Below are 23,815 nucleotides of genomic sequence, written 5' to 3'. Positions count from 1 at the left end.
ACTATACCGGCAACCAAAATTTCTCTTCTAGATTTTTTGCGGATCTGTTCTTCAAAAATGTCGTCCTGTATATCTAGTTTACTTGATATGCGACGTAGTAACTCTAAACTGGATAAAACTGATTGCATATGAAAAGCCATCAAATAAATACCGACGCATCCCTTAAATGAATAAAAGTCATTTAAAAATTATTAAAAATGTGTAGGGAGAGGGTACACAGTGAGACGCGGTACACAATAAGACAACCAATTTAAAATCAAAGTTTTCTTCCATTTGCTTCGCCAATCTACTTAAGGAGGGTTATTACATTACAGATGTCACTACTATTGTTATTTTTGAAATATGGCAATAATAATATAGTACTAATAGTAATAATAATAGTAATATAGTAATAATAATATAGTGAAAATGTGTAACTTAAACGTGTTTTTGATAGTATAAAGTTACATTTAAACCAATATTCAGAGGAATATTTTGCTGAAACTACAAGCAGTTATTACGTGATCTCAGCTGAATATTGCTGCATCAGGTGTTGTGAACAAGGTACGTTGTTGTCTATAACTTGTTGTACTGTTTCAGAATGGTAAATTTCAAAATAACGTCCAACAGTACACAGTGGGACAATCATTACTGGTACATAGTTAGACTGTCTCACTGTGTACCACAAATGAATATTAATACAATTACCTGAATATAATGATACCATTTTTGTTGCAGATGCTTAGAAAACTGAAGGTTTCTCGCAAAATTGGCAAGACGTCTGCTGAACAGATGTTGAATGCTGTTAAAGCTGTCATTGATGGAATATGTTCATTAAAACAAGCCGCACAATAATTTGATGCCAAATTTCAAACCCTTGATGGTACCCAGAGATATGTACAGAAGAAAAGAAATAATCCAGAAAATTTATCAATTATTATGCAACCAAATTATTCGGTGAACAACATTTTTACGTTCGAACAGGAAGATATTCTGTGTACCTACATTAAAACTTGCAGTAATGTGGCCTACGGCCTAACCACCGTAGCTGTAAGACGCATCGCATTTGATGTAGCTGAAGTAAACAAATTGAAGGTACCAAAATCATGGACACAAAGTAGAATGGCCGGTATCGACTGGATTCGGGCATTTATGAAAAGAAAAAAGGTGAGTATACGACAACTTGAGGCATGTAGCTTGGCACGCTTAACTTCTTATAACTGACATAACGTTCAGCTGTTTTTTGATAATCTTTAAAACATTATAAATAAAGCAAAAAGATCCTATTTTAATTGAGAGTTCACGCATTTTTAATACTGATGAGACTAGCACAAAAACTCTCCACGACTCCAAAGAAGTTGTGACTGAAAAAGGCATTAAACAAGTATCTAGCTGTACTAGTGGTAAACATGGTGTACTAGCTAACACCTGTTGTATAATATCCGCCCTTGGCATATACTGTCCACCAGTGATGGTGTTTCTACGTAAATTCTTTTAAGAGCATATGCTTAATGGAGCACATCGTGGTACCTTGGGAATAGCTAACCTTTCAGGCTGGATGACAGCAGAACTTTTTTTACAAGTATTAGAACATTTTATTAAATACAGCAGCAGTTCCAAAGAAAATCCGTCGCTGCTAATATTTGATAACCACGAGAGCCACGTCTTAGTGGAAGTAATCATGATGGCTCAAGAAGCAGGTGTCAACATTTTAACGTTGCCTCCACATTGTAGCAACAAACTCCATCCCTTAGATATGGCTGTCTTTGGGTCTTTTAAGGCATATTATAATGCTGCATATGAGGCTTGGCTACTGAATCATCCAGGAACGCCCATCATAATATACAATATCGCTGAGTTGGTTGGTACAGCACACGATATAGCGTTCGTACCTCAAAATATTCGATCAGGCTTTGAAAAAATAGGGATATGTCCCTTTAATTCAAATGTTTTAAGAGAGAGCGACTTTCTTGAATCGGCAGTGACAGATCGTTCTATGAACATTGTAAAAGAAAAGTCCTTTAATAACGTCCTTCCAGGACCATCGGCTGTAAACTCTGTTCCTCTAGACTTAGGTCCTGAAACACCCTCTAGAACTATTAAAGAAAATAAAAATTTCATTTTACCAGAGATGTTGCAAGAATATCCTAAGGCCAAGGCAAGAAAAGTTAATAGAAATCCGAGAGAGAAGAAGAAAAGTAGGATCCTCACAAGCAACCCTGAGAAAGATAGACTCGAAGCAAAACGGGACCAATTGATTCCTTTGACAATGAAACAGACAGGTACACGTGTTGTGGATATTGAGAGTCTTTCGGATGAAAGTAAACCAGTTTTTAATTTGGGAGATAGTGATGATAACGATGATTCTTGGATAGGACCAGTGGATGATAAAGCATTTGACTGCAATCGTGACCATGTAAAGGGTGACTATGTTTTAGTGAGATTCAAAGAAAAGTCCAAAAACATATTTTACGTGGGACTTGTTGTATCGTGCAACAATTCAAAAATAGAGGTCAATTTTATGCGCAAAACCAACAAAATAGGTGCCTCGTTTTTGAAAATTTGATGATTTGATTTTCAAAATTTGAAATAAATTTTGGTTATCTAGACGTTTGCTAATTAGCCTTAATTTCAGATATCAGCTCTTATGTTTTCTTGGGAAGTATTTTACGAAGTTATATTAACTATTTTTTTTATTTTTATTATCGAACTATGGAATATATCATGTATCTCACTGTGTACTAGTAAGATGTCCCAATGTGTACCAGGGGTGATACATACTGAGACATGTGCAAGGTTGTTTGTCTATTTGTGGAAGTAATACATAAAATACCAAAAATCGTTATGGCTGAAGCTGTGAGTTCTTATCGAAGATTAAAAAAATTATATCGCCAATAATTCATTTTTTTTCTCACTGTGTACCAAATTGAACTTGCTCATATGGTGTGGTAATAATTTCGTCATCCCTATCAATAGAAGAAGAAGAATTTAAATTGGAAAATAAATTTCCCTTATTTAGAAAATTCCTTTATTTAGGAAAATAACTTTTATCTAGCAATGAATCGTCACTGTCAAAGAGATCTTCGATATTGTCGGCATCAGATGAAGATTGAGTTGCTGTCTGCTCGTTCTTTATATCGAGTTCATTATTATATTCTCCATATAGAGTTCATTATTCAGGCAACAATACAAATACTAATAAACCCAACAGTATCTAAACTACCTATACAACTCTTCCATATATAAAAGGTTTATCCGAACAATTAACAAATCTTTTAGCCAAACATAACATAACAGTGGCCCACAAAGGCAACAACCTTTTAAATAAATATTTCACTAAACTAAACACAAACTCCGAAACAAAATAAGGCATATAATTAGGAAGAAGCAGAAATTACCAATCAATTTTAAAATGCGTTTGTTCTGTTTATTTTAATTTAAAGTATTTCGTTTTTATAAACACCTTTAATTTTATCCAATTACCTCCAAGAGAAAATTTGTTTAGCTGTCTGTGCTACACCGGATGTTGGCGGCATGCCGTGTTTGAGAAGAAAGTAGAATATTTCTTCTATAATAGTTTTCTGTATGTAATATATGCAAAATATATACTTCTTTGTACTAGAAGGCATGAAGTACTTACATGTACACACATGCCATAGGGGACATGTGACGTACAGTCCGAATATATCATAAAGTATCTCCGGGGGCATGTGACGCAAGAACTAGTATATTAAGTATTTAACCACCACAGTCAAGGTGTTAAAGCTGGTTTTAAGGAATTCTTTAACCTCCTAGTTATTGTGCGCAGAGAATCCATCCATTTGAAACCAAATTTATTCTTCATCTGGAGCTATTTCTGCAAGTCTCGGTGAATTCTCTTCTTGTAGTAAGTCTAAGGACTCTTTTGAATTTAAATTTTCCTCGTAGAAAAATGGTCCAATAATATTGTGTCTAAAAATTCTTACCCAAAACATTTATTTTTTGACGATATTGGGTATGGCTTTCAATAAATTCCTTAGGCTTTCTTGTCGACTAAATCCTATAATTTTATACATTTAAACTGAACTTATTCCTTTTAAAAAATTTTAAGGCCGTGGAATTATGAATATTTAACTGGTGTGCAATGGTCCCAGAGCTTATTCTAGGATTTTATACTACTGCTGTTATCACATTTATTCCATTTTGATTTTCTAAATTAAATCACTATTGCCTGAATAAAACATTTTTGTTATTGCTACTTTCTGAGTACATGTTTTAATCAACTTTATTGTTTTTTAAACAATAAATCACAAAATAAAAATTTTGGCAATTCAAATATTGTCAAATATCAGAAACATCAATATGACCAAACGCAACACGTGATACAAATTATCGCACTGCGTTTGGCCTGGCTTTAGGGGTGGCATTAAAAACGTATTATATTTTTGCAAAATTTTGGAATACTTTTAATTAGTGGAACAATTTTAACATTTTTTTTTCGATACAAATTTTAGACTTCTACAAATAGTTTTTCATGACTTTTGGTGTAAAATAATTAGGAAAGCAGGAATTCAACAATTTAGAATTTTACATTGAGTTTCCTATGGCTAGGTTGACGTTTCATCACCCTGTATATATATAAATATATATATATATATATATATATATATATATATATATATATATATATACATATATATATATATACATATATATATATATATATATATATATATATATATATATATATGTGTGTGTGTGTGAGTGTGTATGTGTGCTTGTGCGTATGTGTGTGCATGTGTGTGTGCGCGCGTGTGTGTATATGTGGCTATTTTAATTTTTAAGGGTATTTACCGGTTGTATCATACAAACTGTCATCATCTGACACAAATTTTTCCATCTGTGTCTAACAATTACAATGATAGAAGCAACTATAACGTGTCCTTCGATGAATATAAAACAGGATCCCAATATTACTCTGAGAATCCAAATTTTTTCCTTTGGTAGTCCAAACGTTATGCCTGTCAACAATGCGGACAAATTGTCTTCTAAAAAATATAAAATTTTCATTTATGTGAGAATAATAATAATAATAGTTTATTGTGATAATGATAATATATTATATATATATATATATATATATATATATATATATATATATATATATATATAGATATAAATATATATATATATAATATATATATATATTATATATATATATATATATATATATATATATATTATTATATATATATATATATATATATATATATATATATATATATATATATATATATATATATATATATATATGTATCCCGCCTATATCCCAAGGAACAATAAGTAAAATAGAGAAGCAGTTTCGCAAGTTTAGTCATGTAAGGCAGATAAAAAAAAGCAGCTGCCAATACACTGAGTGATGAACTCAAATTAGATGTGTTGCTTGAGTTTCAGGAAAATCCACATACATCGAGTAGACAAGCATCCACTACATTCAATGCTAGCCATATATCGATAGTAAACATATTACAAGAGAATAAATTGCATCCCTATAAGATGATACCTACTCAGGAGCTCATGGAAGACGATTTTGATAGGAGAACTTTTTTTGTAAGCAAATGATGGACATGTTGGATAACAATATTATCCAATTAGAAGACGTTATGTTTTCTGATGAGTGTACTTTTCACTTAACGGTCATGGTAATCGGCAAAATTGCCGCTACTGGGCCACGGAAAATCCTCACTGGATGAGAGAAGAACACACTCAATACCCTCAAAAGGTTAATGTTTGGGCAGGGATTGTACGAAACAATATCATTGGTCTCTTTTTCATTGAGGGTAACTTGAATGGCAACAATTATTTGGCACGACTTCAAAATGATGTCATTCCAACGTTGGCAAATTTATAACCTGATCCAGGAAACCCTCAAGTTCCAACGAATACGATATGTTTTCAGCAGGATGGAGCACCACCACATTACCAACTTAATGTCCGGCAGTAGGTACCTCTATACAATATTTCCCAATCGGTGGATAGGGAGGCGAGGATTGATTGAATGGCCAGCGCGATCACCTGATCTTACATTATTAGATTTCTTTTTATGATCTACTATTGAATATCTACTTTATTAACATTCATAGTTCTTTTCGTGTTCTACATTTTATTTCGTTTTGCATTACATTTTAGTTTTTGATTGTATTGTAGCTAATTTCGGTAACCACATGATTTTAATTTATTTTATCTTAATTAATCTTAATAAATTTGAAATCGACAACATTTTTGAATGAAGAATGAAAAGACCTTTCAAACGATATATCACAAGCCTATACTTCCTATTTTAAAAATTGGGGGTTGTACCTGTCATTCTAATGGGGTTGAAGGTAGGGGTTGCATTTTCACGTTAAAGAATGTCAAGTTATAATTTAAATTTGATGTGTTTCGGGATTTTTTATAAATATGTACAGTAACCTAAATAATAAATTTATTCCATTTGGCTTTTACACACTGTATAAAATACCAGAGAATGTTAACCTGTAGTTTCCCTGTTATTTGATCCAATACTAATGAGAATAAAGGAGAATAAGGATTAAGCAGTAAGCAGTATTCACATACAGTTTATCAACAAAATAAAACTGCATCAATTAAAATCAAGATTTAAATGTTTATTTTTGTAATTTTTTATCATGTCTACATTAATATTTACAAATGAAAAGTTTTTAAATCATGAATGTGTTGCTTGTGTGAGTCCATTTCAAATAGGCAAAAGAAATAAATTAGACTTACTCTATATATCAATCGGTTGTAAAACGTCTTGCGACGTTGTCCGATGCCTAATTTTCATGACTCTCTATCATCCCATTGGCCCTCTTTAAGATCTCTTGCGCTCATCGCCTTCGTTACTCCCTCTCTCCAAGATTTCTTAGGTCTTTCTCTCTTTCTGCGGTTTGGTGGTATCCATTGCATGGGTATTTTTGGGAGTCTTGAGTTATCCATCCTCTGGACGTGTCCGTACCATATCAGCTGTTTTCTTTCTATGTCTGTTGTTAGAGAACCGTCAACCCCCATTTGCTGTCTTATCTCATCATTACGTATTCTCTCTTCGTGACACTCCTACTGATCTTCTAAGAGCGTCCATTTCTACTGCTTCCAGTTTTCTTCTGTTGTTTTCGGTTATTTGCCGTTTCCGCTGGTCCGTAACAACCTGGTTATCAGCAAACTGCAACGTATACAAGCAAATCTCTCCAAGGTCTACGTCAACGCCTCTGCATTTTTGTTTCCACTCTTTTTATGCCTTTGCAACATATATTTTAAACAAGGTCAGTGATACACAACACCTTTGACGTAGACCTTTATTAACAAGGAAGCTTTGCGATAGTCTGTTTCCATTTTTTATTTGTGATATTGACCCTTCATACAAATTTCTTAAGGCTTTTATTAAGGTGACACTAATATTAAGGTGACACTAAAACCGGATTGTTCTTCTTCCTCTTGGTCTTTGTATTTCTTCCCAATGCGGTCTTAATTATTCGTCCATACAAACGGCTAAATGTACTAGTGACTTATATCTCTCCACAGTTTTCATATTTAAGCTTATCTCTTTTCTTATGGATCGACGAAATATAAGCAATTCTCCACTCGTCAGGCACGGGAGAACCATTTATAAATTGATTTATGCACCAAGTGATGGTTTCAAACAATTTTTGTGATCCACATTTTATTAGTTCGGCTAATTGGGGATATCCCCTGGTCCTGGAAACCTACCGTTTTTTATTTCTTATTCATATAACTTTATTAACTTAAATAATATAAAACATCATTTTCATTTAAAAAACAATCACATATACCTTACTCCAATTTCAATTGTTAACATCTCTCCCCTGAAGAATCTTCCTCGTTAATTGTCAGACAATTACAAAAATGACCGACGATCACCCATTATCAGCAATACAGGATAATTTGAATTATGTATCACGAATAATTATCTGAAAATTCTTGTACCGGAATGTAATTAGTATTTTGTTTATTTTTAATTTATTACAATTTAATAGATTATCTCTTACCAATATGTGGGTTTTCACTTTGTCTGCTAAATCAATTTTATGGATATTAATAAACACAGACATGTAATATTGGCATAATTACTATAACTTTTTTGATCTATATCTTTATAAGACAGCACCCTAATATGGGCTTTTTATAATTTTAACATTAAATTTACTTTGTACCGTTTGATTTGAAGATGTTTGCAAATTTTAGAAAGCGGAAGCGGTCGTTTTTGGTAGTAAAATTAAATTGATTGTGAGTAAGTCTAATTTATTTCTTTTATCTATTTGAAAAGTTTTTAATTCAAGTATATATCTATTAAATAAATAATAAAATAGGAAATATTCTATAATAATTTATTTCAGCTATTAATATTGATTGGTAGAAATTTTTATATATTGTATAAGCTCAAATAGCTCATAGACAATAACACTTAGTAAGTATACTGGGAACAATTGAATACTACTTGAAAATTATAATTAAAAGTATATTTAAATTTAAAGTTTAAATATTTTATATTTTTACCTCTTTGTTTTACTGGTGCCTGACGCAAAACGTTTACCATGTTTGTATTCCCGCAGATCAACCAAACACACACTTCTTGGTCTTCACGGACTTCAATCAAGTCGAAATACTAAAATTCATAAAGAGTTCATTTGTATTCATTAATTTGTTTAGGTATAATAATAGGTACAGTAATTTTCTTTTTAGCAAGTTATACTGTATCCTAGCGAGAAATTTATTAGGCTATTTTATTACGTATAAATGGTGGGAAAACTAGATTTTTGTTTTAGTCAGTTTGTAACCTAGGAAACCTTTTTTGGATGATGCTAGAAAGGTCACCAAATGAGACACTGCGAACGACAGCCAGATGGTTGGTGGAAAGCGAGTCGTGGGTTCGAAACTAGCTTTTGGAACCGGGAATGGGTCCAACGGACGAATTAAGTAAATATAGGACCGGATAAGATATATTAGAAAAGATACAGAAATAAACAAAAATATAGATGGGTAAAATTACTAAAAATAAGATAAGATAGAAAAAGGACACTTAACTTTTTATATCAGCAGACGATATCGATCTAATAGGAAAGACACGATTAAGGATGAAGGAGACTTTTGTGTGGTTCGTGAAGGAAGCAGAGAAGATGGGGCTCCAAATCAACGAGAACAAGACGAAATATATGTATATAAGCCGCAATAACCAAAGCAGAGACAGAATCGGTCAGAACATCACCATCGATGACTTTAACTTTGAGCGCCTTAGAGAATTCAAGTATCTTGGAACAACAATGACTGAAAATAATAACGGATCACAAAAAATAAACAACATGATCCAGGCCGGCAACAGATGTCTTTTTGCCCTACAAAGCCTTATAAAATCGAACCAACTAACAAGACGTACGACGAGACAGGTATATAAAACAATTATACGACCCGTTGTGATGTATGGAAGCGAAACGTGGACGATAACAAAGGCAAACGAAGAGAAAATATGTATTTAGGAAAGAAAAATCCTAAGAAAGATCTTTGGCCCTGTGCTGGATGAAGCATCAGGACAATATAGGAAAAGAACTTACAAAGAGCTTGAAGAACTTTACCCAGACGCCAAGATCATAAAAGAAATAAAGTCCAGAAGACTTCAATGGGCAGGACACCTCAGAAGACATTCTGACGAACAAACAGTAAGACTGGTGTAAGAGGAAGTCCCAACTGGAAGGAGACCACGCGGACGCCCTCGTCTCCGGTGGCGAGATAATATAGCAGGAGACCTAAGCACTATGCGCGTGGAGAATTGAATGGAGGTTGCTCAAGACAGAAAACAGTGGAGGCATGTTGTCGTGTCGGCTAAAACCCACGAAGGGGTGGAAATAAAAAATAAAATATTAAAGCAAATCAACTCAGACTTTCAAACAGACTTAGAAAACGACGCATCTACAGAAACTTATTAACATATCATTTTCAACTTTTTAATCCAGTGGAACATAAATGGGTATTATACCCATTTAGAAATGTTAAAATTATTAATTTCAAAACAAACCTAGCTTGATATGTTTACAAGAAATCAACTTCATAAAAAACAAAGCTCATGACTTAAAGAATGCTGCTTTTATGTAGCAATCTACATAAAAGGTAGCTTTCACGCCAAACCAATAAAACTCACAACTATCGAAGCAATTGGAATTAGGGTCACAGACACAATTTCTTTTTCAATTTGCAATATTGATATTCCCCCCAATAAAGAACCCGATTTAAAAGAAATTCCAAACCTATCAAATCAACTACCTGCTCCACGGATAATAATTGGAGATTTCAATGAACATAATCCGTTATGGGGTTCAGCAAAACTAACATCTCTAGGGCGAAAAATGGAAAAAAATAATAGAAGAAGTTAACTTAAATATCCTTAACAACGGACAAGCTTTTAATAAATTCAAACGACATAAAACTTAAGAAAAATTCTATAGAATTTAAAAAATTAAGAGCAGTTGATAGGTATACCATTAAAAAAGCCAAACGTAACTCTTGGAGAGAATATGTCACCACAATACATAGTTCAACTCCTATAACAACTATATGGAAAAAAGTCAACAAAATGTCAAGATCCAAACCCCAAAAATGAATCGACTTTCTAACTAAAAATAACACCATTTATAAAAGCCCTGAAGAAATATCCAATATACTATCATCTACTTATGAATATAACTCAAGTAACTTAAATTATATGTACTTCCAATTTCTTAGATATAAAAATGAAAGAAAAAAAATCCTATAAAATATTACGATCAAAACAATAACGTTCTAAATATACCAATAACAAAGGAAGAATTAGAAAATGTATTTCAGAATTGTAAAAACACTTGTCCTGGACCCGACAATATACCGATATATATTTATATATATATGTATATATATACATATATATATATATATATATATATATATATATATATATATATATATATATATATATATATATATATATACATATAAGTAATCGACCCATAAACTACGAACTAAGCTTTAATAAGCTAATGGTATTCATATGTTCCGTACGGATTTTAGAAATATCAAATTTGAATTTTTCGGTATATATTGAATTAAGATTAAGATGATTTATTTGTTCGTATTCATCGAACTTTTCAACTTCTATTGGTAACCTTAAATTAACTTTATAATGGGAGTTCCTAATAGTGCATAAGGCTTCATTATAAATAACTCTTGTAATACATTGGGGAATTTCTAATTTCGCTAATTTTGTATAAGGTACTATTACGTCACAATAATCTATATTTTTTATGTTTAACTTAATTACTTGTTCGGAACGTGGAGACACTATTATACAATTCGTGCTGCCAGCGGCCAGGATATGATAATTAATTTTAATTGAGCAAGAAGGTGTTTTTAGTAAATTATTTACTAAATCAATATTTGCTTGTAATAATTTTAAATTATCATATCCCAATAAGCAATCGAAATAATCGTGAAACTTAAATATATATTTTAATTGTATCGGCTTTTTATGCCTAAATATTGACGAAGAAGAAATTACGGTACAGAAATTTTCCTTAGTAGTTCCAAGAACAGTAGAAACTTGGAATGGTTTTTTTAGATATTGAATTTTTAAAATATTTGTCACCTATTTTTGGTGTAATAAAAGATTTAGTGCTCGCGGTATTTATTAGAACTTTTTTTTTATTTAAATTAACGCGCACGTGACAATTATGGTCATTATCACGAGTTCCGATTTACATAGTAATATCATATAAATTACAAAATAATGTAGTTAACATTTAACTTAAGAGAGAATAATAAAAACTTGTAATATCTACAACAAGTCTTCAAAGTACAAATAAGAAGTAGAATTCTTCAAGCGCTCGCCATTGACTTGGAGCACGAAACAGCTAGTCAAGCTTCAAGGAGCTATCGAGTACGAACCTCTGAAGAGAGCAATGAACGAAACGATAAATGCCTGGGGGAAATCGTGTGTGGAAAGTAGTTCGTAGCATGATGTTGGAATGGTAATGACGCAGGTCACATTAGTCGTAAATTGCAAGAAAATAATACAACAGTTAGAAAGCTAAAACAGATCAAACACTGTGCTGGAAAAAGTCATTCAAATACAGAGGCTCGGTCAAGACGGCGATGCAGTGCAAATTGTAATCACTGATCACTGATCATGAACATTGTCATTATTGATCAATGGCAGCCTCAACAGCTACAAGACGCTTAAGCAGATGATCCATGTATAAAAAGAGTATTGGATTGGATGCGTAGAAGTAAAAGACCTTCTTGGCAAGACATTAGTGCATGTAGTCCCGAAGTCAAGTGTTACTGGAGCCAATGGAATTGTCTAGTGCTAAAAGATGATCTTCTGTATAGAACCTTTGAGAGCGATGATGGTACAGAAACTAAGCTTCAGTTGATTGTACCTAAAAATAAAGTGTCAGAAGTATTGCGTCAGTTGCATGACAGTGCATCAGGTGGACACTTTGGTATAACGAAGACGTTGCAAAAAGGTTCGAGAACGGTTCTATTGGGTAAACTGTAAAGATGATGTAAGAAGATGGTGCCGGAAATGTGAATTGTGTGCAACCAGTAATGGTCCAGTTGGTAAAAGGAGGGCACCCATGAAACAGTACAATGTTGGTAGTCCTATGGAAAGAGTAGCAATCGACATTGCAGGTCCACTTCCAGAGACAAACGATGGAAATAAATACATCCTGGTAGCCATGGATTATTTTACGAAATGGACTGAGGCCTATGTGATACCAAATCAAGAAGCTGCTACCGTTGCAGAGGTATTTGTTAAATAATTCTTTAGCCGATTTGGTGTTCCCTTGCAGATCCACTACGACCAAGGGCGAAACTTCGAGTCATCCCTTTTTAAAACGTTTGTAAATTGATTGGTGTCAATAAGACCAAAATAATACCCCTCTATCTTCAATCAGATAGAATGATCGAGAGAATGAACAGAACGATGGGTAAACACCTGTCCAAAGTTGTATTAGAACATCAAAGATATTGGGACTAGCACATTTATTTATTCCTAATAGCCTACCGCTCGGCCATGAATGAAACTACAGACTAGACTCCAACTTGCCTGATGTAAGGTCGTGAAGTTCGTTTGCCCTGCTACCTAGAGTTTGGCTGCAGACCTTCCGAAGAACATGTTGCAAGCGAAGATTATGTCGACCGCCTGAAGTTAAGAATGAACAACATACATGAACTTGCCCGACAACACATCCAGTTAGCCAGTGACAGAATGAAAGATCAATATGATTTTCGATGCAAGAATGAAAGCTATGAAGTAGGTGATCTTGTTTGGCTTTATAATTCACAACGTCGTCGTGGCTTGTCTCCTAAACTGCAAAGACAATGGGAGGGTCCGTTAAATTAAAAGAGAATAAATGACGTAATATACCGAATTAAGAAGTTGCCGAAAGGTAAACCAAAAGTAGTTCACATAAATCGTCTTGCACCTTATGCTGGCTCAAATTAAACAGAAGAAGCCCGAACCCTTTAATATGAGATCAAAGATGACCGGCTACCAAGCTTAAATGCGCAAAGAGAATTAATACGCAGAGAGAAAGAGAGCTAGATTCGGCGTGACCACAGAAGTTCAGCAGGATCTTTTTAGTGTTCCGCATAACGTCTCTCTAGCCAACTGTGTTGCCCAAGATTTTAAGATGACTAAAGGAATCTCATCCGTATTTTATAAGAAATTCGGTCGTTGGGACGAGTTAAAAAATCAGCAGCCTAAAGTTGGAAGAGTACTGAGATTAGAAAATGGTTCTCGATCTTTTCTGTAAATGGTGACCAGGAAGTCGTATACAGATAGGGCAAGCTACGAGGATATATGGCGTGCTCTAACTAATTTGAAGAAAATCGTCTGCAATAATGACATCAAGAATTTGGCCTTACCCAAGATAGGCCATGCACCAGATAATCTGGATTGAAAGATTGTCAGAAGCATGCTTAAACTGATCTTCCGAGAAACCGGCGTAAGAATTACTGTGTGTTGCATTAACCCGATGAAATCGTGTCCTTTAAAGTCAGTAGACTGTTATTTCTTTCTCAAAGGTTCATGCAGAGCTGGATAGTCCTGTAGATTCCGCCATCCTGGGCCTACATATAGGGTTGCTGATCGGGACGCTCAGATCTAAGAGCGAAGCAGTGTTATGAATATGCATTCGGCGTGGCCCATGTAACGGTTGCATCTCGAAAGCGCCGAGAACTTTCGAGCGATGTATGGAGCGCGAGAGGAATCGACTCGTCAAATAGGCGACTAAGAGGTGAGATACTCCAGAATGTTTTAGTACATAATTAATTTTATATATAAGCCCACCTGCTATGAGTTAAGTTAGTGGTTAAGATACTACCGAGCTGTAAACTTATAAATAAATATATTTAGAAATTCGAACCGCTTGTTCTATTTAAAAACGTTACATTATAAAATTCTTCCGCGATAATAATTTTATTTTGGTTTGCAAAATTATTGAGGTCAGGAAAATGAGTCCTATTTTGGAAGTTTTGCGTTGGTCTGTATGTATTATTAGTTGTAATTATTGGAGTAGGGTTTGGGAATTATCTATTCGGATTTGGCTTGAAAGCATTATTGTTTCCATTTTAATTTGTAGTTTTGCATGTACTAGGATTATTTTCGAAAGAAGATTGTCTCATATATTGAGAATTCGGAGGATCTATAGTGTTTTTCTATATTGAATATTGATTCCTTGGTATGTATTGAATTTGGAATTGATGTATAATTTGTTGGTTTTGTCGAAAATTAGATCTTGGACTGGATGAATAATTATTATTTTGATAAGGTTTGGGATGTCTACTGTGAGAAGAAATATTTTGATCGATGTATATTTGAAAATCATTTGTCAGAATACCTAATGCAGAATCTAAATCTGGAGGATTCTATGTACACATTAAAGATCCAAGAGGTTTTTTTAACACACGCAACAGTACTTTTATTGCTAAATTTCGGAAAAAGCTACCGAGAGTATTACTCTCAACCATATGTTCGGTTTTTGTAGACAAAACAAGTATTTGAAGATTTAATAGGTGTTGTGCTCGGTTATAAATATTGAATAGGGATTCATTGCCTTCTTTTAAAACTGAAATTTTTATGCTTAGTGTATAAATATTTTTTTTATCTGAATAAGAATTTATTGAAGCATCTTTTAAATCAAGACGACTACTAGAAACAACAAGGAGATGTAAATACTCCGACGAATATTAGGGAAAATCTATTGGATTGGGAGAGAAGCGAAAATATAAGAAGAGCATGCAATATAGACGACATAAATGGATGGGTGACAAAACGGAAGCAGGAGTGGAACGTACACATTACTAGAATGGCAGAGGATATGATAGTACGAATAGCACCAGATAAGTCACCAAATGAACGAAGAACTATTAACAGACCAAGAAATAGATGGTGCAATAATAATAACGATTGTAACGATAAAACTGCCAAAGAGAACTTAAATAGTATAATAAAATAATACCTCATCAACCATGGGAGCTTATCGTCTTTGCTTCGCCTAGCTCAGTCTCTCAAGTGTGAATCCGTCTTGTCTTAAACTATGAATTAAACAATGAAAATTTAGCTGGTAACAAATTAAACAAGTATTTAACTAATCACATTTATTCAACATAAAAAATAATATTTAAGTAGTTTGCAAAACCAAAACTTGCCTGAAGCTTTACAACAAACAGATTTAAAATTGGTACTTATGGCATATATTTGGTTGCTCGTTTCTGTTAATATGTTGCCTTCAAATTATGTGGAGAGGTCCCGTTGACACCTCCAGAGCCTATGGGTAGGTCTTGAAGACAGCTGCAGTTGTTTAGTCCTACACTACTCCATAAATTTCATTATCCAATATACAATACTATTCAATAAATTATCCAATTAATCAGAATATAACGTCAACATTAGCGAGATATCAAAGAGGGTTAACTTCTTTGCCAATTACTTCACAAAATCACAATTAAACAAATAGCAGATGACAAGGATAAAGTGAAATAGAATTATTATTAAAATTAGTTAAGTTGTAAGATTCCTACATGCATAAAATTAAAAACGTAGTTTTGAAAGAAGTGAGGTTATAAATATTGAAAATGCTGTTAGAATTATAGATTATACACCTTACAATAATTCTTACCTTCTTTTATAAATTTCAATTACAGACCAAAAAATATCCCACCACGTTTAAAAGCTGATTGACAGAAAGCAGGGAGCGACTGCAATGAAGTATAACACAGATGCCATAGGACGTATATCTACGATGGAATTAGCTTTTCTGTCAACGTAGAACAGAATATTTAGTCTACCGGACAGAAAAATTCATTCTTGTGGAATGAAAGAGAGTGGGCGAAAACTATTTTTTGAAGAAAAAATAGTAAAAAGAAACTGAAGGTTAAGGAATTCATAAATTAATAAAGAAACCATTCCAAGTTTCAACCGTTCTTGGAACTACTAAGGAAAATTTCTGTACCGTGATTCCTTCTTCGTCAATATTTAGGCATAAAAAGCCGATAAAATTAAAATATATATTTAAGTTTCACGATTATTTCGATTGCTTATTGGGATAAGATAATTTAACATTATTACAAGCCAATATTGATTTAGTAAATAATTTACTAAAAACACCTTCAGCGCAAAATTCAGCTCAAGGCATTGAAGTAGCCAATGCATTATTCCGATATTTTACTCATCACTGCATACCAGAAAAAATATTATCTGATAATGGAACAATGGAACCGAATTAGAAAATTTAGTCGCCAAAGAACTGTTAAAGTTACACAAGGTAAAAGTACATTTTATATATAGATTTTATTCTACGATCATCGAACACGTTAGACTACTAAATATTCAAAAAGAAAATAAAAATGACCATATCGAACATAAAATAAATTACGCCTTACTAGCCTCTAATTATAGCATCCATTCAGTAACAAAAATAAAACCATACGAGCTGATTACGGGACACATAGATAATAATTCTCCTTTTGATAGCAATATCGAGCAACAGGTTTTAAATAATTATATTTAAACCATAAAGAGAAAATGAAAATACTCTTATTCTAATATTAATGAATCTTTACAAAACGTAAAAAAAAGTAATATCAAAAGCTAACGAAAAACGATAAAAATTTCCCGAAACAATTCCTACTAAAATATTTGTGCGTAACAGACAATTCCAATGTAAAACAAAAAAGTAAATACAATGCTGAAGAAATGAGTAAAATTAATAAAGAAAGGAAAACCGCGAAAATAGTTACTCGACTTAAAAATACTGCCGAAAATATCCACTTGTCTAATGTTAAAGGACCTAAAAGAAAATTTTCAAGTTCCTCGCAATCGAATGTGCAGCAATCCAAATAAACGATGTTGTCTAGTAGTTTAAATTATTTAAATCCGCTTTTAAAAGAATTTGATAGCTTAAATATACAGTATGATCACCTGAAAAATAATCTTTCTAATTGTAAATTTTTCAATAACGAAACAAAAAATTATGTTATTCTAGCACAGTGCGTCAAAATAACATTGACGAAAAATTCAAACACTTAAAGACGAATGAAATAAATTTGCAAAGTCAAATCAATAACCAGTATTCGCTAAGTCATGAAATTATTAATAATTTTAATAAAACAATTCAAAACATACAAGAAAACGAAATTAATTTAAAATCAAAAATTTTGATAACAGAAAATATAGTAGACTTCCAAAGAAATTCTAAAAACATGAACTATTTGACAGACATGTTTAACGAAATTATAATAAGAATAAACCTAATACTCAATACAATGGAAAATGTCAAGAATTCTATCACATTTTGCAAACTACAACCACTACATCCCAGCATTTAGTTTAGTGAATTATATAACGAACTCCAAAACATTTAAGATTCGTAGCTAAATAACATGTAGAATAGAAAAGAACCAAATACAATATTTTCTTTTAATTCCTATTAATTATGAATCTAATTTCGACCCTTATAAATTATTACCAATTCCAACAAAAAGTAAGTCAGAATTTGTTATCATGTTACCAAACTGTAAATATTTACTTAAAAACGAAAAAATATGTAAAAATTACTCTAAATGACATTATTTTAATGTCCTGGTTATCACTAAATTAACCACGAGGACTCATGTGAAGATCATATTCTATTTCATTTCATCTCCACGAACTGCCAATACTTAAAAGCGAAAATTCCATTAAACCTTATCGAAATCATCCCATAAATTAACCAATATTTAGCTCTCTTTTCTAAAGAAAAAAAATTATTAAATATACAGAAGAGACTCAAATAAAAATCCTAAACGGAATTTATCTCATAGAGAACACACCATGTGAAACTATATTCCAGAAAAAAGAGTTAACTTTTTAATATGTCACATCAGGACAACCAATGATGATAAACGAACCATAATTAAATCTCGACATTCTTAAAACAACACCAATGGAAATAACACTAAATTCGTTAAAACTTATTCCAAATCATAAATTAAGACCCATATTACAAACTACGCCTGTTTATCACATTCCAAGTGGTTGAAAAACTCTATTGTATATTGGAATAACGATAACAATTATTGTTCTATACAAATAGAAAATAGTAAAGACGAAGAAAGACAATTCCACAAAGAAGGAAGAGAAAGGCAAACAATCGAACTTCCACGACAGGCTTTCTTCTAGAAGAGGAGGAGTTATCGACCCATAAACTACGAACTAAGCTTTAATAAGCTAATGATCCAAGTCCAGTGAACTGAAGAACGCTGATTAAGACATACCTATGTTTCCGAATATCATACTTTGAATTTTTACATTATATTTCGCTCTGTGTTAAAATCATATGGTAAGTTAGTCTAGATTCTGCCTTTATCGTAGTAATAACGTATTGTTACTATTTGTGTTAAATAAAATATTTTTTAAAAATATGTTTTGGAAAAGTCTTATATTTCATCGCTGGTTAACTCGACATTGAAACAACGGTGGCGTCAAGAATGGAATCAATCTCAACAAAAACTACGAAACATAAAAACAACGGTTACCAGATGGAAGAATAAGTGTAGCAACAGGAAAGACCAAACTATAATAAACAGACGTGAGATTAGGACATACACGCTTAACACATGAATATCATATTACTGGAAGTGTTCTTCCAATGTGCGGTAAGTGTTTCAACAGTTTAAGTGTCCAACATTGCTTAATCGAATGCCCTGCATATTTAAATGGGAGGAAAAAGTGTAACATATCGACAACGCTACTACCTCTAGAAGAAAACTGTGTCTATTCGTCAGTTATAAGTTTTCTAAAATCAATAGGAATATACAACCAAATGTAAATATCAGTGCGTGTACAAATAAATGTGTAATAGCAATGCTTCTATTAACCAATGTACTTAGTTTTAAAGTCGACTTTACACTACATGATTTATCATATGATTTGGTTATGAAGTGAAATTTACATGTTTAAACTGTGTGATTTGTCATATAATTTTGTCATAAGCACTATCATGCGGCTCGTCATAGCTTGTCACAGGAGAATAGGACGGTACCTATTCCGCATGATAAAATCATATGATTTTCGGTAATAATACCGGTAACACCAACTTATTTAAATATCTTATTCTTATTCCTTATTGAGCCTTATTCTTATGACAATTCATAATCGTAATATGTGCTATTGTGTCGTATTTTTATTTTATTATTTATTTAATTTATTTTATTCTTAATTTAGTTTCTTTATTGATTATTTTTAATTTGATATAATATAAACACTAAATTTGATATGCCCCGTCCACTTTTTCTTCTCGAGAGCCACCTGCGAGCCCAAAGGCGTCTGATCCATTTTTCTTACTATTAGCTGTACGAAGTTGTTGTTGTTGGCATATTACTATTAAAAGTCGGGAAACCAATGCAAGCAAAGATTTATTTTCCAATCTAATAGTTATTACCTATACTGCGTCTTATATCTCTATAACCATAAACACAAAGAAAAATCAATAAAACCTCATTGTCACTCATATCATAAGTTATAACTTATCATTCAGTGTAAACACGATTTTTTAAAACATCATAGAAACGAGAAATCATATGTCATATGACAAAATCATGTAGTGTAAAGTCGACTTAACTCAGATTAACGTATGTAAAAATCTATGCATGTCAAAATCAGTATATATTAAGTATCCAAACGTAAAAAAAATTGTAATACCAAGCGGCGCTAATAACCAAATAGGTTGATGCGCCTTAAATATATTTTATATATACACTGTAACGTTATAAACGTCACATCCTTATTAATTTATATTAAAATAAATATTCTATTTTAATTTCTTTACCTCCTGTTTAGTTTTCACTATTTTTTTTTATTTAAAAAGTAGTTGGCGCCCTCTGTTTTTCGTTTCTTCCTCTTTCTTTTTTTTTCTCTCTCTTTCCCTTAGAATAAATATTTCCCCTCTCTCTTTCTGTCCGATAGACTAAATATTCTGTTCTGTGTTGACAGAAAAGCTAATTCTATGATATAGGAACATCTTATAACATCTGTGCTAACTTCATTTTAATCTCCAAATCTCCCACTTACTTTCTGTCAGTCAACTTTTCTAACGTAGTGGGAATATACATTTTGGCCTCTTTTTGAAGTTTATGAAAGAAGGCAAACATTATTATAAGAATCATTTTATAGTCTACAAAATTCTCTTGGGGTAAGTACTTTCATCGTAATCTTTATTCTATAATTCTTCTTCTACTTCTTCTTCTTTCGTTTTATGGCCTCCACCTCTTAGGTACGTGGCCAGCTCATGTATATTTTCCATTTCAATTATAGAAGGGAATTCTCCTCACAGAGATTCTGGAAATAACCATATTCCCTTCAACTATTTTGGACAATTTATATTGGATATTCTAAAATAATTTGGAATTTGGCATCTTGGACAGGACATCAGTGGTTAAAGGATAGGTTAGGTTGATAGGTTGTAAACATTTATTAGTGTTTGAGTAATAAATTAAAGATAGTCCATTTTATCAATTTTTATGTTAGCTGGGATATTTATGGTTCTACCTATATTCGCCAGTTGATCTGCCACAATATTCCCTCTTACTCCTGAGTGGCCTGGAATCCAGGCTATAATAATATCAAGTCCTGCTTCATTTGCCTCAAGTATTAATCTTTTAGTTGAATTTACAATGTGGTTATTTATTTGTTCTCCAACAGGTACTTTGTAATTTTTGGATTTCACTTTTTGCATCAGAGAATATTATTGCTTTTTTAATATTTTTTTCTAAGCAAACTCCTACTGCCTTATTAATGGCAATAATTTCAGCAGTGCATATTTGTATGTGTTTATGTAGTCTAGATGCATAGTTATAATTTATTGATGGAATGTGAACTCCAAACCCTACTGCCCTTGAATTTTGTTCTAATGACCCATCGGTAAATATTCAAGTGAATTTTTCATAGATGGTTGAGAATTCATTAAGAAATAAGATCTTGATCAAATTTACTTTTAATATAAATAAGATATGGTGTCTCTTTTAATTTCCACATTCCTATCTGATTATTGATTTTGAGCTCTAGCTCAGACAATATTTCATTCAATGGGTTTTCTATATCAGCTGAGATTTTTAGATAAAATTTAGCAGACAGGATTTTTCGTCTGATTTCTAATGATGTTTCTCCACTCTCAGCTAATAAGGCATTGGTAGGAGTAAATCTCATACAACCTGTGATAATCCTCAAAGCTTTAAATTGGATTTTGTCTAATGTTACGAGGTTGGCTTTACTGCAGGGTTTTAGTACTGTACATGAGTAATCAAGATGTGATCTTATAATACCTTTATAAATTAACAGAAGTGAAATAGAGTCTGCTCCCCACCATGTGCCACATAATGCTCTCATTATATTCATTCTTTTTTGAGCTTTTGTTTCAATCTTTTTAATGTTTTCTGTCCAGTTTAATAAATTATTAAAAACTAACCCTAAATATTTAATAGAGTTTTTGATAGGAATGATCTGTCCATCTATTGTTAAAGGTATGTCATTTATTGTGTTCCTCATATTACTAAATATCATTGCTGATGTTTTATCTATTGACAAAGGAAGCTTATTTTCAGTGAGCCAAATAATAATGTCGCTAAGGCAATTATTAGCAATTCTAATAAGATTATTTATATTTTTGTCAGTTATTACAAGAGCTAGGTCATCAGCGTATTGTATTAACTTGAATTCGGCTGGTATAATATCATGTTATGATTTAGTATACACATTAAATAAAAGTGGGCTCATTGGTGACCCTTGAGCCAAACCTGTATCTGTTATGTTGGGTCCAAATATTTCATTCTGCTTATCTCTCACATAGATCATTCTATTATTCAAAAATTTAAATATAAAATTATTATATGCGCTAGGAATATTTAATTCGGTCATTTTTTTATATAGCAGATATATATCTACATTATCATATGCAGCGTTTAGATCAAGAAAAACAGTAAATGCATTAAGCACTATATGTGATAGTAGTATATATGCATGATTGCAACCAAGTTCCTTACGGATCCCTATTTGATACCGCGATAAAATGCTGTTGTGTTCTACAAACCATTCTATTCTATTCTTAATTATATTTTCTAGTACCTTACCTACACATGAAGTTAGGGCAATTGGTCTATAGCTGTCTGGATTATCTGGGCATTTAGTAGGTTTCAAAAAAGGTTATATTAATGTTTGTTTTCATTCAAAAGGAATTTTACTCATTTCTATGATATCATTAAAAATTTTAATAAGATAAAAATGTGCTATTGGGGGTAGATTTTTAATCACAGAATATGATACATTATCTAACCCTGTTGCTTTATCTTTTTTGGAGTATATAATATTTTTATACTCATTAAATGTAATGGATTGAACACTTTCATTATTATCGTTTAACAAGCTAAAGTAGGGATTTACATTACAAGAGGTTAAGCTGTTTAGAATATTTATACAAATTTCTTTATTGGAAGAAATTGTATTTCTAATGCCAAAATATGTTTTAAATTTTTTAACTGTATTCCAGATTTTGCTGATTGGTGTATCTCGATTAAGGGTCCCACAAAATGCTCTAAAGCTCATCCTTTTCTTAATTTAAAGTTGCCTTTTCACACAAGCCTTTACTTTATTACAATTTATATAGTTTTCCAACGTCTGATTTTCAATGTAATTCTTAATTGATTCTCTTCTTTTTAATATCAATTGCTCACACTCATCGTCCCACCATGGTACACTCTTACCGTTCGGCTTGTACATATGATATGGAATATTTTCTTGTGCGCTTAAGTTGATTATTTCATACCATTTATTATATCTTACATCATGTAGAACATGCATTTTCTTTTCAATAGTATCTGCATATCTAGACCATTTTGCTTTTTTAAAATGGCGGTGGACTTGTAGATGTCTGGATTTGATTGTATTCGCATACTGTTGGGAAATGATCACTACGTCCAGTGTCAGAATCTACCCACCAATGACACTTGGTTGTAATATTTGGACTGACAATGGTTAGATCTAATGCTGTTGGTTTCTGATTAGGCAATACCATTCTAGTAGGGGTTCCATAATTTATTATTACTAATTGATCTTCCTCTAAGGATTCTTTTATTATGTTTCCATTATGATCACTAATAGCACATAATGGATCATGAACATTTAGATCCCCCATAATTATAACAGGTGTATCAATATTTTGAACTATATTAATCCATAATGGTTTTGTAATCTTTTTACCAGAAGGATTATAAATATTAATGA

Source organism: Diabrotica undecimpunctata, chromosome 1 (assembly GCF_040954645.1).
Source record: "Diabrotica undecimpunctata isolate CICGRU chromosome 1, icDiaUnde3, whole genome shotgun sequence".
NCBI lineage: Eukaryota > Metazoa > Arthropoda > Insecta > Coleoptera > Chrysomelidae > Diabrotica > Diabrotica undecimpunctata.
Note: the sequence above shows the minus strand (reverse complement) of the source record.